The following is a 16,943-nucleotide window of genomic DNA, read 5'->3' as shown; positions in this document are numbered from 1 at the left end:
TTGCCTTTACACTGCACCCGTCTTATAGTTACTTGGTTGCCGAGGAATACTTGGCTTCAATTCCCTGCGGGTGCTAGGTATGTGAAGGGTTTTGCCTTAACACTGTACCCGCAGCCGTCTTACGGTTACTTGTTCGCCAAGGTTTGCTTGGCTTCAATTCCCTGCGGGTGCTAGGTATGTGAAGGGTTTTGCCTTAACACTGTACCCGCAGCCGTCTTACGGTTACTTGTTCGCCAAGGTTTGCTTGGCTTCAATTACCTGCGGGTGCTAGGTATGTGAAGGGTTTTGCCTTAACACTGTACCCGCAGCCGTCTTACGGTTACTTGTTTGCCAAGGTAAGGGGTATTTTCCCGCTTACTTTTTAATATTTTCAAATTTTGAATTTTGAAATTCGAAAGGTTGGTGGAAAGATAGGAACAGTCCAAACCTCTGAAACGTCGTGCGACGGTCTCTTCTGACTGTGTCAGGACGTGCAGGAAGTTATGGTGACGTGACATTATATGGTCATTCCAGACGCTTTTTCAGGCGCGTGGGCGCGATTTTTCGGGCGCGTGGCCGCGAAATTGCTGGCACACGTCCTGTCAACAGCTGTTGCCAGCCTGCTCTTTGCCACGTGTCATAGTTTCATTGCACCTTCGATTTCTCTCTCCTTCGCATTAAATTCACCGCATTAATTGCGATCACTATATAAAGGGGTGAGGGTCATTTGTAATTCACATCTTCACTTCTTCTCTTTCATCTCTTAAGGCGATTTCTGGTGAATACTCTTATTCAGTTGAGCATTCCTCCGAAATCGTTTTCTTCTTCCTCTGCAATATGTCTTCCCATGATGCTGAAGCTGTAGCCGACGATAGGAGTACTGCTGGCGAGTGCCAGTGTGCTCTACCTGTCGATCAGTACCAGTATGTTGTCAGGAAATTCATGCTTGAGTCTCTTGAGCCTGAGTTTCCTGAACCCCACCAGACTGTGTACGATGCCCCCAGTGGCAAGATCGGGGTATATGCTGCATTCTTTGTTTATGGGAACCTTAGGTTCCCATTGACAAAGTTTATGTACCGTGTCTTGGAGAGGCACGGTGTGCACCTGACCGAGGTGCATCCGATGGCGATTGCCAAGATCCGGCACTTCGAGTGGGTGTGCCGGATTCTGGGTATTGAGCCCTATGTGGACCGCCTGATGACCTTCTATACTTGGAGGTGCATCCAGGGGTGGTACACCCTGACAACCCGGATCAAGGGTTTGAAGATTTGCGCGACCGAGCGCAGTCTCCGATCGTGGAAGCGGGAGTTCTTCTACATTTCTGCCCGCGCCGTCCCCATTGCCATGAAGTTTAAAAATGGCCAAGCAATTCCGAGCCACCACGCCACCAACTACCAGGAGGCGGAGTGGTTTGCGAAGATATCCCGGGTCCAATCTCCGGTTTACCGGTTTGCGGAGTCCGGGATGGTGATGCTGGGGATGAGCCGGGTATGGAAGGAGGCGTCTCAGGTTCCCATCCTTCTCGAATACGGTTTGAACTCTACTCCTTATGGTATGTCTTGTCTTTCTTGCTGATATGAGTTTGTCTTCTAACTGTTTCTTTTCTTTCAGAGGGGAACAATTTGGAGTCGCTCCTGTACCCGCGGGAAGCTGACGGTCCCGTGCGGGTGGGTACTCGTGCTCTTGACGAGAACGAGTTGCCCATCCTGGAGCAAACAGCGGATCGGTTCGTGGAGGTCTATCCGCTGGGCCACGAGATCCTGAGCCACCGGCGGCCAGGTAAGGCGTTATTCTCTCCTCCACCCCTCAGTGCTGTACCCGCTGCTGGGATTCCTGACATCCTGTCTTCTGAGGAATCCGCAGATGGTCCTCCGTTAGTGCGGAAGAAGAGGGCTGCCGGCGGGAAAGGGAAGGAGAAGGCGGCCTCCACAGCCGATCCAGTGCTCCTATCTGACACTGAGTCAGATAGTGCAGAGGTGGCGGGGAACCCCGGTGGTGAGAAGACCACTGTTCCGGAGGCTACGACTGTTTCCTCCGGAGAACCAATGGCGACGACGGTGACCGGCATCAAGAGACCGGCTCCATCGGGTTCGTCCCCGCCCGTCCGTACGTTCAAGCTCAAGAAAACCCGTAAGTACAACTCTTGGCTTTTATCTTCGTAGTTTAATCTTCCAAGTCTTTTAACACTTTTCTTCTTTACGCAGGTGTGGATGTTGGCGCATTCCACGGTGGAGCGCAGAGGAGTACCTCTCCGCCGATGACGGTAGGCTCGGTCAGCCTATCTGAGGCGACGACCCAGGCGCCTGCGCCTGCTTCCGCTGGATCAGTTGCTCAGTCCCTTGAGCCGACTGTTTCAGCCGAGATGACGTCACCGCCGGTGGTAAGTGCGATTTTTACAGCATCTTTCACCGAGCCGGCGGTTACGATTGCTGCGGATTCTGCGGCAGCGACTGCGGCGGCTGCCACCATGCCCCCGCCACCGGCACCGACGGCCGGCCCATCAGGTACGCATGGGAGTACTCGCCAACCTTTGCCACCTTCCCATCTGCCTGACCTCTTGGATGGGTTTCCTTTGGGTTCAGGTGATGGGTTCGGCGGCTATCGGCCTGTTATAGACCCTACAGGTGCGTAGGGTTCCTTTGGCCCTTTTTTACTTATATATTTTTTATCATCTTTTTCCTAACTGCTTTTTTGTTTTTTGCAGTGTCGGATTCCAATGAAGTGTATGTTCCGCGATGGAATATACGCCGAGGAACAACCCTTCGTACCCCTGTGGAGTGCGTGGAATGGGCTCGCCACGCTGCTCCCCATGGTGCGTTGGGGGAAGCCATGGCTAGCTACCAGGAGGGTAGGCTAACCAATGAGCTTCGGGTTCTCCAGGCCCGGATGCAGCCGCGCGTCGAGCTGCTTTGTCGTGAAAACGACAAGTTAAAAGCAGCTCGCGCCAAGGATGTATCTCAAGCGCGGGCTCTTCGGGAGGAGAACCAAAAGTTGGCCGCAGCTGCTGCGGAGAAGGAGAAGGCCTTCAAGGCCCTCGAGGTTGAGGTTCAAGCGCGACTCGAGGCCCGCTCCAAGGCTGCCCAAGCTGTTAACGAACAGCTTCGGCTGGCTAAGGAGACTGTGAGGAACGCAACCGAGAGGGCTACCAAGGCTGAAGCCGTTGCTGAGCCTTTACGCGTGGAGAACGAGGAGCTCAAGGCCAAATTGGAGGCTCTCCAACGTGCTCATGATGCCTTGGCGATGGAGGATGCCAAGAAGCTTCAAGAGATCCTGGACCAGAGGGGCGTGCTTGATCACACCGAGCGGAAGCTTAAGGGCGTTGAAGAGGCTTCTGCAAAGGAAGTGCTACTTGCCAACCTTAACAAAAGCGAAGCCGAACGCGCCTGCACCCAAGCTCAAGCCGCCCTCCAAGAAGCTCTGGTTGCCAAGGAATGGCTTCTTCGAGAAGCGTTGCCTCAGGTATGTTTGGCTTTACGTCTTCACGCTTTCCTTTGTACATAGAAAAGGTGTTTGACACTTGTATTTTCTTTGTAGGTTGTGCATCGGGTCTTCTCAGAGACTACTTACGATGATGCCATGAGCGCAGCCCTCAACGCTTCTCATGAGGATAGGGAAAAGGCCGGCTTCCTGCTTGGTCTAGGGTTCGTTGAGAAAGGCGTCCCGCCTTCCAACTTCCCTTTGTTCGATGCGGACACCGAAGCTGCATATGACCAAGCGGTGAACCAATACGCCGCCTTCCCGCATCCGGTGGTGGAGAAGGTAAACGAAGTTGCTGCTGCTGATGATGGGCTAGCTATCCTCAAAGCTTTCCTTGAACTGCCACGCTCTACTGATGGGGCTGGTCCAAGTGGAAGTGGCCCTGAAGCCTGATCCTGAAGATCCCTTCCCACTGCTAGGATAGTTTTAGCTTGTATAGATTTATTTTCTTGTAGGCGGGTAGTTACCCGGCCATTCTTGTAATAATTCTTTTGTGAAATATAAATCTTTTTGCGTATAAGATTGTTATTTCCTTCTTTGGGTTTCTTGCTTTATAAACTTATGACTTGCATACTTAGTTTAAATTAGCAATTTTCCAAGTGTAGAATAAGTTAACCTGTTGAACGTGGTTGATAATGGGTTAAAGTTTTGCTTCCTCTTTCGTGATTGTGCGGGTAGAACCGTCACTTGCACTTAGTAGGATGGCTAAACTTTAACCTTCATCTGACCTGCGTGTAGGTTTTCCTCATCTTTTGAGGATAAGTTAACCTTTGAACGTGGTTGATAATAGGTGTGAAGTTTTGCTTCCTCTTTCGTGATTGTGCGGGTAGAACCGTCACTTGCACTTAGTAGGATGGCAAAACTTTACCCATATCTGACCTGCGTGTAGGTTTTCCTCATCCTTTGAGGATAAGTTAACCTTTGAACGTGGTTGATAATAGGTGTGAAGTTTTGCTTCCTCTTTCGTGATTGTGCGGGTAGTACCGTCACTTGCACTTAGTAGGATGGCAAAACTTTACCCTTATCTGACCTGCGTGTAGGTTTTCCTCATCCTTTTAAGAATTTTGTTTTGAATCGTTCGACGCGCGGTTGTCAATAGGTTAGTGTTCAGTTTCCTTTCATGATTCATGCGGATAGACCGGCACTTTCATTTAATGGGATAATTGAACTCTTCCCCTTTAACTGACCTGCGTGAAGGTTTTTTCCTGTTATTGGGTTTGTGCGGGTAGGACCGCCTTCCCACGCAACGACTTCACGTAATGTGAATGCCGTTACTAGTGTTGCATAGTTTAACCGTTCGACGCGCGGTTGCTGATAGGTTATTGTTCAGTTTCCTCATTATGATTCGTGCGGATAGACCGGCACTTTCATTTTTGGGTGCTGAACCTTTCCCCTTCAACTGACCTGCGTGAAGGTTTTTTCCTGTTATTGGGTTTGTGCGGGTAGGACCGCCTTCCCACGCAACGACTTCACGTAATGTGAATATCGTCATTAGTGTTCAGAAAAGTAAAATCATCAGCTTCGATGTTCTAAAGAGAATCATTTCCATTAGAAGTGGCTCTTGGCCTTTTCTTTACAAATTGGAATTGATTTACATGCAAACTGTGTAAATAAGCTCCCCTCCATATTGTTGGGATGGGAGTGCCATCGAGCCGATACGCACCTGGTTCGGGATCTCGTTCTTTACGCAGCATGTAGTCTCGACATTGAAGCTGGAATTTTTATTCGTGTTTTCCCCAGCTGGGGTTCTACACGCACCCGCCTGCTCATCCTTTATTGCGCCACGAGGTGCGCGAGCGTCCCATCTCTGACAAATGCTTCAACCATGTCTTTTACGTCTATGCATTCTTCAGTGTTGTGGCCTTTTGTCTTGTGAAAGTCACAGTATTTGCTCCGATCAGTATCGTGACGATGTCGGATTATTGGAGGCTTTGGCCACGGGAGCTCTTCAGTGGCGAATATCTCAGTGACGCTTTTGGTGAGTGGCGTCCATCTGGAGTTCCGGTGCGGCTGTACATTATCCCTTCCGCCCAATCGATGTTGCAAGCCGGATGAGGTGTCAAAGTTTACCCTTGACTGCCAAATGCCTAGCTTCCGCTTTTTATTTAATCGGGCGGTGAGGACATTGTCTTCTCTCGTCTTCTGAGTGTAGAGGTTTGTGCTCTGTGGGAGATCTCTACCCAGTTGCTTCTCCGTTTCCGCATAGCGTTTTGCTGCTGTCATGATGGCATCCCATGTGGATGGCATGCCATCTTTACCCGTTAGGGTGCGGATGAGCTCTGGGTCATGCGCGCCCTGGATGAAGGCAGCGCGAACAAGATCTTCACTGATATTGCCCAAACTTAGCTTCTTTGAGTTGAAGCGAGTGATGAAGTTTGGCAGAGATTCATCTTCTTCTCGTATGCATTTGAGGATTGTCCATTGCTCCTCGGTATACTTCCGTTGCTGGCTGAAGTGTTGGCCAAACTTCTGCTGGAAGTCTGCCCAGTCGTAGATGTGGTTGACCGGTAGACGATCAAACCAAGCTCTAGCAGCCCCAACAAGCGTCATTTGGAACATGTAGCACCACGTGGGTTCCGTCCAATTGCTGACGGTTGCCCCCGCTATGAACCTGTTCAAATGATCGTCTGGATCAGATATACCGTCATATGTGCCTATGTTAGGCATTTGTTTGGCACTCTTTGGGGCGATTGCTTCCGCAATGTCCCTTGCAAACTTGGACGTTCCTGCATTTGCAACGTTTGGTCTGAACGTTTTGGAGAAGTCTCGTGGACTTCCACCTGTACTTTTTGGTTTGAAGGCTTGTCCAAAATGCCTTTTCGGTTGGGATTCCATTTCCTTACGCTTCCCTTTTGCCCTATGGCGAGGGTTCGCGTCGGAGTCGGATTCCTCCGAGTCATCCTCCCAGTATTCGAATTCGTCGGCCTGTTGTACGGAACGCAAGCGTTCGTTCAACTCGGCCTGGAATTCCTTTTGTCGTGCCTCCGCCCATGCCTTGACTTCATCGAGAGTTTGGCGGGGGAGTCTTCGTTTCTCAACCTGGGTATCCGTGGATCCCAGTAGGCGATCATTTACTGCACTTGCCCCAGCATGAGTAACTGGGGTAGTGTTCGTAAAATTTACTTCACTTGCCCCGGCTTGGGTAACCGGGGTAGTGTTTGTAAAAACTGTGTTACCGGTATTCCCCCCAGTAGCTGGGGTTGTGGTTACCGGAATTTCTCTAACCATCTTTGTAGAAGTTTGAAAAAACTGGGGAAAAATGTAGTTCTAGCTTTATGCACGGATGGCGCCAATGAAGAAACACTAAGTGAACCCTGGACAGATTATAGATAACCTGGACAGATTATAGATAATCTGGGGGTTAAGTAATGTTTCCCACGGATGAGGTCTAACTGAGAAGGCTGTTCTTCAGGAGACCTGCAAAACAAACACCGTAAGCTCGTCACTGAGAAGGGGGGGTTCCTCCTTGTGACCACCCTCCGGCGTGAGAATCAGACTAGATTGCTCTGAATATAAGTGTATATTAAGAGATTGCTAGATAACTGGGTAGCAGATATCAGGTATAATATGATGATAATGTGATATGATATGATAAGATGAGATGGTCATACCATTTGTGGTATTTATAGCCGAAGGTAGGTTTCCAAGGAGGTATGGCCGGCTGCAACAGTGTTCCTGTTCACCAACAGTAGCCTACGCACGTGCCCTGCTGGTAGTTGGTGGGTAAGTAGCGGCTGATAGCGACCAGGCCTGCTGTATACTATTCCATTTCCACCAACTGCCGGCTACGCACGTGGTATGACAGGAGTTGGTGAGTAGGCAGCGGCTAATAGTGACATACAGTGTAGGAGCATGCTGCTCGCCATACTGTTGTCCATAAGCTGTCGTATCTTTAGTCAGATCTTTTTCCCATACCTCGTCAGGTACAGTACAGAAGATCATCCCGTATCGTACGGACTGGCTTATTTTGGCGGGAGTATTCCCCCTCCCGCCCTTGTGCGGGATTGTTCCCGGCTTCGCTCATTCCTTCAGGTGACACTGAACGATTGAGAGCTAAGTGCCTTGTGCGTGTAGGCTTGCTGCGCGGGTGGCCTTCCCTAATGGCTTGTATCCGAGGCTGCGGGGACAGGCGGAGTCCTTCACCATTGGGAGGCATTTCCTGCGGGACCAGCTTGCGTACTGCGCGTAAGGACGTCACGTCTCTGAGCATGGTTGGTCCTGCGGATCCAGTTGGTTTCTGCGCAGACGTCCCTGTTTAAGGTGAGTCTTGCGGGTCCAACTGGGCTCTGCTGGGACCTACCTCTTCAAGATATATTATTATTATTAATATATCTTGCGGATCCAATTTTATTATTATTAATAATAATTAAATAGTTTAACAACTAATCACGTTACATGTTTGATTTGATTGGTAAAAACTTACGTTATAAAACTTTGGTTGGAATTTAATTCGGTAGTTTAAGGATTTCTGTGTTAAACGCAAGTTTGACTACTTGGCATCTCTACTTACGTATATGATTGAAATATATGATTATGGTTGTATATATTATATCATCTCGTCTAACGTTGAGTATGTCAATTAGTTTGTTAAAAATGTCAATTGTGATTTCTATATACTTTTCTTTTTCTTACAATTCTTATAGTTATATATTCTTATGTTTTTAGCAACTATAACAAATTAAAATTTCCCCAAATTTTATGCATATCTTTATTAAAAAGTTTATAATATCTAAAATATATAAAACTAATTGTGATATAATTCTAAACAATAATGTCAATGCTTGATATCATAATAAAAACAAATAATCTTGATATTAGACCATTAATGGGGTTGGATTTGTTGGGCAATAGTTTTAAGTGATTATTTTTCCTCTGACCGATTTTTTGTGATACTTCTTCAAAAAACAAACTTTCAATAAGTCATTTTAAAAAAATATATATGTAGGATAATTTGATAATTCATTAAGAAAGCTCGGTTCAATACATAAGTTCAAGAAACAACACACCATGATTTTAAAAATCAAACAGGCCGGCAAGACCGGTTAAAATCTGATAAATAATTAATAAAAGGGATCTACGAAATAGCACGTGAAGAAGCGTGGATCGACTTACTTATATACGATCAACGTTCCTTGAGTATGAGTGTGCTGTATCACCGATGGTTTTCCGGAATATGAGTTCTTCCACCTACAAAATGAGCAGCACCGTGAACTTACCCCTCAGAAAGGGACAGAGGGGTCCTCTTTGGGGTAACCCTCCGGTGTGAGAATAAGATATTGTAGGAGAAGATGATCAGAATGTGAAAGTGAGTAAGGACTTAGAATATATTTTCTTGCTTATCTCCCACTGTGGAGGTGGTGTGGTATTTATAGTATTAGGGTTTCCAATGATTGGGCTCAGACCCAATTAGGGCCTTTTTGGCATCCTCCTATTGCTTCGCGCCACGTGTCCTTAGGACACCTGGTGCTTTTTCATTAATTATTCTCTGACCAAGGTATTTCACCTGACCCATGTGCAATCACGTGGTAGCACATGGGCTTTGCTGAGTTGTCCACCCTTCATTGGCAGCTGTCAACATCAGCATATTCTTTATTCCTTAAGGGATACCTTCTGGAAGGTTGTCTGATGAGCACAATCATGGTTGTACTTATCCTGATTTGGATAAGGACGTGGTTGATTGTGTGCATGTGTGATATGCGCCTATCCTGGGGATACGCGAGGTCTTCTCTTTATTCTCACGCGCAGATTTTTCATGCGCAGATGTGATATGCGTGAGCATGTGATATGCGCAAGCATATGTAATATGCGTGAGCATATGTGATATGCGCTACGCGTAGATGCGCCACGCGCAGATGTGATATGCATGAGCATATATGATGCGTGAGCATATGCGATATGCGTGAGCATATGTGATGCGTGAGCATATATGATATGCGTGAGCATATGTGATGCGTGAGCATATGTGATATGCTTGAGCATATGTGATATGCGCCACGCGCATAGGTTTTGGCTTTGCGTCTTCATAACATCCTGATTTCAAGCCTCTCGTCTATATCTTGTGGGTTGACCCGCCCCGCTCGATGTTAAGGCGGGTGCATACCTCTTCAGCACGTTTTCTTAAAGGAAACAATTTTGTATTTGAAGGAAAGTCACCAAATCTACCTAACCTTAACGGTTTAACAACTTAACATTGTTGTTGGCTCATATGAAAATCAAATCTGTACTGGTTATTTGTGTAGTACATGTGTACTTTCATAATTTCATTATCCAAATATATTTGCTAAAGTTAATTTGACCAAAAAAAATATATATACTTGCGTAACTTTAAATATATAGACGAGTAATATAAAAAAATTATAGGAACACAAAGATGATCAGAAAATTGTATTAACCAAATATATTTTTAATTAATTTATTTTAATCTATATACAAGAGTAACATGAAAATATAGGTTAACAATTGGGTAATGGTGATGGGTAATTAGGTAAATAAACAAACATATATTTTTTATCTGGTAAAACGTTACATTTTATTTAGTACAACATAAAATGAGTTTTTAACCAAAATATGTTGGATGGAAAACCTATTTACCAATATAGATGATTTGAAACTTATTTACCTGTTTTATTGAAATCTAACATTGTCTCTCTCCTAATCTTATTTAATAAAAATAATTGTTATTAAAAAATGCCAATGATATTACATCTATAAAATTAATTGGATAGTAATTTCTGAAAGGTATTACATCAATATAGTAATATATTTATTACATCTGTTTATTTATATATCATTTAAAATATGTAAAATGTAAAATTTAAATATATACAACATGAATAAAAATTGTACATGGAATGATAACTGTTTAACGTGTTAAGTCAATGAGAATATTTTTTAAAAATTATTTTACATAAAAATGATCCAAATAAATGCAAAATTATATTTTCAAAAGTATATAAACTTCAAAAAAATCCGTGCGATGCGACGGATCAACACGTAGATAAAAATAAGTCAACACATAGATAAAAATAAGTGTGTCGTAACTGTATATTTCAAAATTTGTAAAACATTACATTTAAAAAATAAGCTATATATGTTACACTGATTGGAAAAAAAGAATAAAAAAGAACGCTAACACTCTGATAATATCGATGATGATATCGACATTGTTTGATCGGCATCGGTTTGTGTCATTACCTGTACGATATCGGCATTCGGTATAGTTTACGACATAAAAGTTATCTAAGAAACCTCAATAATAATAATAATAATAATAATAAAATTTGTAATAAGTTTTTGAAACATTTTATTTGTGTTATTATAAACCTCTTAGCTTAATGATTAAAAAAACTTTTATTTAAATTAGCTTTTAACAAAGGATGCGATATGTTAGTAAACAACTTTATTCTTTGAAAGTCGTAATATTAAAAGGATAGATATATTAAAAAATAAAAAAACATGGAATTTAAATGCAAATTACGTAGAACATAAAAAAAAGTTTCACTATTTTAGTGTAATATTACTGACATTTAAATTATTGTATTAATATATAAATTAGTTTCACTTAGCTTTATTTTGACATTTATATTATTGTAATAATATATAAATAATTTTCACTTAGCTTTAGTTTAAATAATTAAGATTAGGAGTGAAAAATTGTAAGATTCTAATAAAACACCTATTTTAGTAAATAAGTTTCAAACCATCAAACCCATTTTGATAAAAAACTCACCATACAATAACTTATTTTATAGTCTTTATTTTCATCAAAATATATATACATTCTAAATCAGAAATTTCATTTTAAAAAAATATATATTATTTGTTTGCTTTTTTATGTCAAACTTATTTTAGTTTTTTTTAATTGCTGTAATATTTTTATTTATTTTGTTAATGAAAATGTATTTTTTATTTAGTATTTAGATTTAAGTTTTTTTTAAAAAAACAAGAGTAAAGTGCCAATTTAATCCTTGTGGTTTGACAAATAATACGAATTTAGTCCAAAAAGTTTATTTTTCGCATATGGGCCCTCCACGTTTCCCAGTTCTTGCCAATTACATCCAAATCACTAACCCCGTTAAATTTTATCGTTAAGTTAGGGGTAGACATGTCTTTTCACTATTTCTTTATTATAATACTTATTTCAGTGAACTGCTGTTTTCGTCCTTGTGGTTTGTCCAAATCTGCGGTTTTAGTCCAATAGTTTTAAGTTTGCAATTTTCTTCCCTGTAGTTTCATTTCACTTGCAATTAAACTCGAATGCCCTGATCTCGTTAAGTTTGGTTGTTAAACCCATCAGTGTGCCATTCGCGTGAGGGGCAATTTTGTTACTTCTTTTTTCCCTTTTTCACCATATACACCCCAGCCTCTCACGTGAGGGGGGTGCGAATTAGGGCTGAGGTTTATTTGGGGAGAAAAAAAGACAAAATTGATCATCACATGAGGGGCACGCAAATGGGTTAACGACAAGACTTAACAAGGTTAATAAATTCGGGTTTAATTGCAAGTGAAATGAAACCATAAGGAAGAAAATTGCAAATTTGAAACTACTGGACTAAAACTGCAGATTTTGACAAACCAGAGGGACGAAAACCGCAGTTTACTTAAATAAGTATTATATAAAGAAAGAGTGAAAAGACATGTCTAACCTGACTTAACGATAAAATTTAACGGGGTTAGTGATTTAGATGTAACTGACAAGAACTTAGAAACGTGGAGGGTCCATATGCAAAAAATAAACTTTTTGGACTAAATTCGCATTATTTACTAAACCATAAGGACTAAAATAACACTTTACTCATAAATAAAGAAGGTAGGTGGAGCTAGGTGAATGGCAATGCCCCACCCCACCGGCATCAACACAACTCTTTTTTAGTTTTTTCCACCTTTCAATATTATTTTCCTTAAAATGGGAAGAACACCCTTAGACCATCCTCTATGGTGAGACCGTGACACGTCAGCGCCACGTAAGCACCGGAGGGTATCGAAGCCCCAACCAAATACGCCCGTTATGGTTTAAAGCCCTAAAGGCGCCCCTATATATATATATATATATATATATATATATATATAGGATCAGGATCATGAGAGAACCTTTTCGAAATTGAGAACTATGAGAACCGTTTCAACCGCGCCGACCGTTCAAACGACCAGATCCTCGCCGCCCACCCCTTGTTGGCGCCCCTCTGTGGTGTTTGCCGCCCACCGCGCCCCAAAAAACCCCCATCCGCTATGGTGCGGATGGTCTTATTGTGCATGCTTTTAATAAGGATTTTTCTTTATTATTATTTTTTTTCAACTTCAAACGATGAATATGGAAGAATTGTATATATTAATATCAACTCATGATAGCTTATTAGCTTTTAGGATTTAGCAAAAATAGTAAACTATGAAACATAAAATGTGGCTAACGTGATAAAAAATAACAAAAGATTAAGGAAAACGAAAGTGTAAAAAAAAGCTATATGCAGACAAATATAGTGTCCCAAATCAAGTCTATGACAAAACTCAAGACGCCAATGTTTGGGCTTACCATAATCTCAAATTTATGGCTTTGGTTATTGTCACACCCTCAAAATCCACTAACGGAGTTTTACCGTCAGAGGGTGTGAACTAACAGGATCGGAATCATTAGTTATAATCAAACCATAAAAACGTTTAAATGAAAATAAATGCGGAAGCGTAAACACCAAAAGACAAAAGTTGCGTCACGCAGGACGACTTAAAACCCAATGACAACAGTTTAAAATCAGTTTGCACAAACAAAAGCGTTTCAAACAATACATGATCCTATACCGCGCGCCCGCCTCGGCTACCTGAGAATAACATACTAAAAGTGTCAACACGAGGTTGGTGAGTTCACAAGTTTATCTAAAATAAAGCGTTTAGCGTTTTGCGTTCAGCGTTTTGCGTTACCAGATAGTGTTAAATCAATTATATATCGATAGGTAGCTAGCCTATATAACAAGTATTACTAAGTGTTCGACACCGAAGCTGACTGTTTATCAAGTGCCTTGCCACCAGGTCATCTAGACAATGGTATGTGTTAGCCAAAATTACACCCGCTCGACCTCCAGTCGAGTTTAGCGTTGGGTGGGGTTTGTCAAACCCAGTAGTACTACTCAACAGTGACTCGCTATTATCCAAATATTAACTGGTTCGATGTGTAGGACTTCAATTGTTTCGTTTGCCACTTAGCCTTTACAAGTGATATATAATTTACTAACAAAATCTTAAATGCGTTTTTTCGGAGTATGTTATCTCCCCCAAGTGAAAAGCGTTTAAAACAGTTTAAAGGGGTAAGTGAAACTCACTGTTTGCGAAGAATTCCCAAAAATAAATCACCAAGTGATGGCGTCACAGAAAACTCTCTCTAGCGTTCTAAAACAACTAAGAGATTTTCTAAGTGTCGGAACTATTATCGAGTCTCTAGACTCGGCACATAACACCTATGCACAAATTACGTTTCGTGTTTCGTTTGTGAATCGTGTGACTTAACAAGTACATTTGTGATACGATACATGTGTGAACAATTATTTACGTGTCATGTATTAATAATGTACATCACTTAGCAACTATTCCCCGCAGGGGCAATTTGGTCAAAACACCACAATTATTTAGCAAGTATTCCCCGCATGGGCAATTTGGTCAAAACATAACAATTAACTAGCAACTAGCACTTTTCATGCATTTTCACAAAGTTCGGCAGTTAACTTTACCGAGACAGAATTCTACTTGAAAGATTATACTATTCCACCGATCATAGCATCTCAATTAATTCATCAAAAATCATCACAAAAGCATACATGTATTAGGTTTTCAGAACATATTTTATTTTATTTTTATTCCACATAGGTTTCTCACATGATCAAAACATTACAGAAAACTCATAACAGTCAATTTCATGCGCAACAGAATGTTATTTGAAATTCCCGTTAAATGAAAAATCCAACAAATGCAAGACCAAATGGGTTAGGTTCTTAACTCAACAAGTTAACTTCCAGAAGTGGAACCAACCCATTTGGTCTTGTAGTTCATGAGATATAATATTTACAAAACAACCTAACAGCAGGTCTCACAACTCAGATTTGCACAACGTTTTTGTAAAATCATAAAAGTTAACTTTTACACGTCCAAAAATTACAAATTTATATTCTTTTGAAACTAGACTCAACCTAGTACACTGTAGTATCAATAATCTCATCCAATTTTCACATTTACACCCCGTTACAGTCAATTGAACATCAACAACACAATCTGTCCAGAAACTGTTTGCAACAAAACTCAACATATTAACCATCTATAGACCACAATTCATTCATATGACATTCTAGACACCATAATCACTATCCATGCACATAAATTACACATTACATCCATGATTAGGGTTTTACTTGAACTCCAAATCAAGAAACAAACGATTAACATGCAATAACACCAATACCAGCTATCAATTCAACAATCAATACATCTTTCAATTAAAACAAGACACATGAACACAATCACATATAAAAATCGGACCTAGGGTTTATAATTAACCCATTCAAAATCGAAATTAAGCATAGAGGATGCATAGGATAGTTTTTTATACCTTCCTAGCACCTTAATCTTCAATCAAACTTGAACAATCTTGATTGTATGTGTGTGTGTGTTGGCCGATCGCAAGGGAGAAGGGGAAGAAGGGGCTGCCGTCGGGTTTGGGAATGGGTAGAGGGAGTTAGGGTTTTACATATTATTATTAATAATAATATAATACACTTTGGTCCCTCAACTTCTAGTTTGTACTTTCCTAGCTTAAATTAACTAGTTTGCATATTGAGTTAATGTTGTTATAACATGTTATCACATAACACATAAGTCTAACACATAATTATCACATAATTATTGTTTTGACGTTTTTCATTTATTCACCAATTGTTTGCGTCAACTCGTTTGCATTTCGGTGCAATTCCCGAAAGACTACACATGTAGTAAGTGTCAAGCGTCATTTAAACCCTAGTTTAAATGTAATGAGGTGTGCGTTATAGATTCAATGATCTTTAAGTTTGAATTGACGGAGTTGAGTTAACGGAGTTAACCTGAATTTGACGATTGTCACAGTCATTGTCGTTGATACTTGATTGCAAACTGATACATGTGTGAACAATACTCATTCTAGGGGCTTCTTTGTTAATGACAAGTTTATAGGATAACAAGGGTCAAGGTACCGCGTATATCTTCATATAGAACTTTATAGTAATCATTAAATTAAGTCCATTGGGATATTTAAATGTTTTTTAATTAACGTATAATGCATAATTATTTATAAAATTATGCATTATTTCAAATTTCTTAAAATACTTGAATCCATCCATGTAATAATGTTAAAAATGGTGGATTTTTAATAGGTCTAAGAATTTAGACATCACGTGGGAGAGGTGGAGAGTATTTAATTTTTGATGTATTTTGATTGTGGACGTTGTAGGTGTTTTGGTGTTTTTCTCGGTCTAGCTTCTTGCTAGGTCGATATTTCTTTTCATTTATATAACTTCTTGATTGGTCGTTTAAAAAAAATAATGTTAAAAATGTTAAGGCCATTCACATAAAATTGTTGTAAATTGTCTCAAAACATTATATAAAATTCGAATTACGCTTTTAAGTTAAATTTTATCCAAAGATGATCATGGCATGCAAAATGTATATATAGTTATAGTTATTTTTTCTTCAAGCATACGATAATGGTAAATATAGAGTTTGACTACAACTAAACTACACGAATACCACTTTGATGTGGATCACAATTATCTTTTATTATTATTTATTTCATTATTAATTTGTTTTCCTTTCGAGATAAGTATTGACTAGCTTTCCTTTATTCCTTAGGATTCCTTTGTGTATTTAAACAATTGGCTACATAAATAACAATTTGAAGTTCTCTGATATTATAAGTTTTTTATGGCATCAGAGCAGGTTGCCACGATCCAATAATCACTACATATTTCACACCATTAACATGACCGGCGACAAGGACATTAGCAGCGGTAGTGGGAAGAACGATCCCAAACCCATCGATCCAAGCTCCCCGTTTTACATCCATGCTTCCGATTATCCAAGATAAATGCAAGTCAACGAACCCCTAACCGATAGCAACTATAGTGATTGGTCACAAGAGATGACGAATTTCTTATTCGCTAAAAACAAGATGGAGTTCATTGACGGCTCAATTCCTAAACCCGAAATAGACGATGGAGCGTACATGATATGGATGCGGTGTGACGCGATGCTCAAAGGTTGGTTAACCACGACTATGGAGAAAGATATCAGAGGTAGTGTTAAGTATGCCAACACCGCCTCGGAGATATGGGAAGACCTCAAAGAAAGATTCAGGAAAGAAAGTGCCCCACGTGCTTACGAGTTAAAACAAACCCTCACAATCACACGACAAGATGGGTCCTGAATGGTGGCCGGGAAAAACGAAACGAGAAAAGAATAAACCTAAGGCTGGATGCGTT

This window comes from Bidens hawaiensis, unplaced genomic scaffold, assembly GCF_021521415.1.
Source record: "Bidens hawaiensis isolate Kalapana, Puna unplaced genomic scaffold, B.hawaiensis_p1.1 tig00001035_1, whole genome shotgun sequence".
Classification (NCBI taxonomy): domain Eukaryota; kingdom Viridiplantae; phylum Streptophyta; class Magnoliopsida; order Asterales; family Asteraceae; genus Bidens; species Bidens hawaiensis.
Note: the sequence above shows the minus strand (reverse complement) of the source record.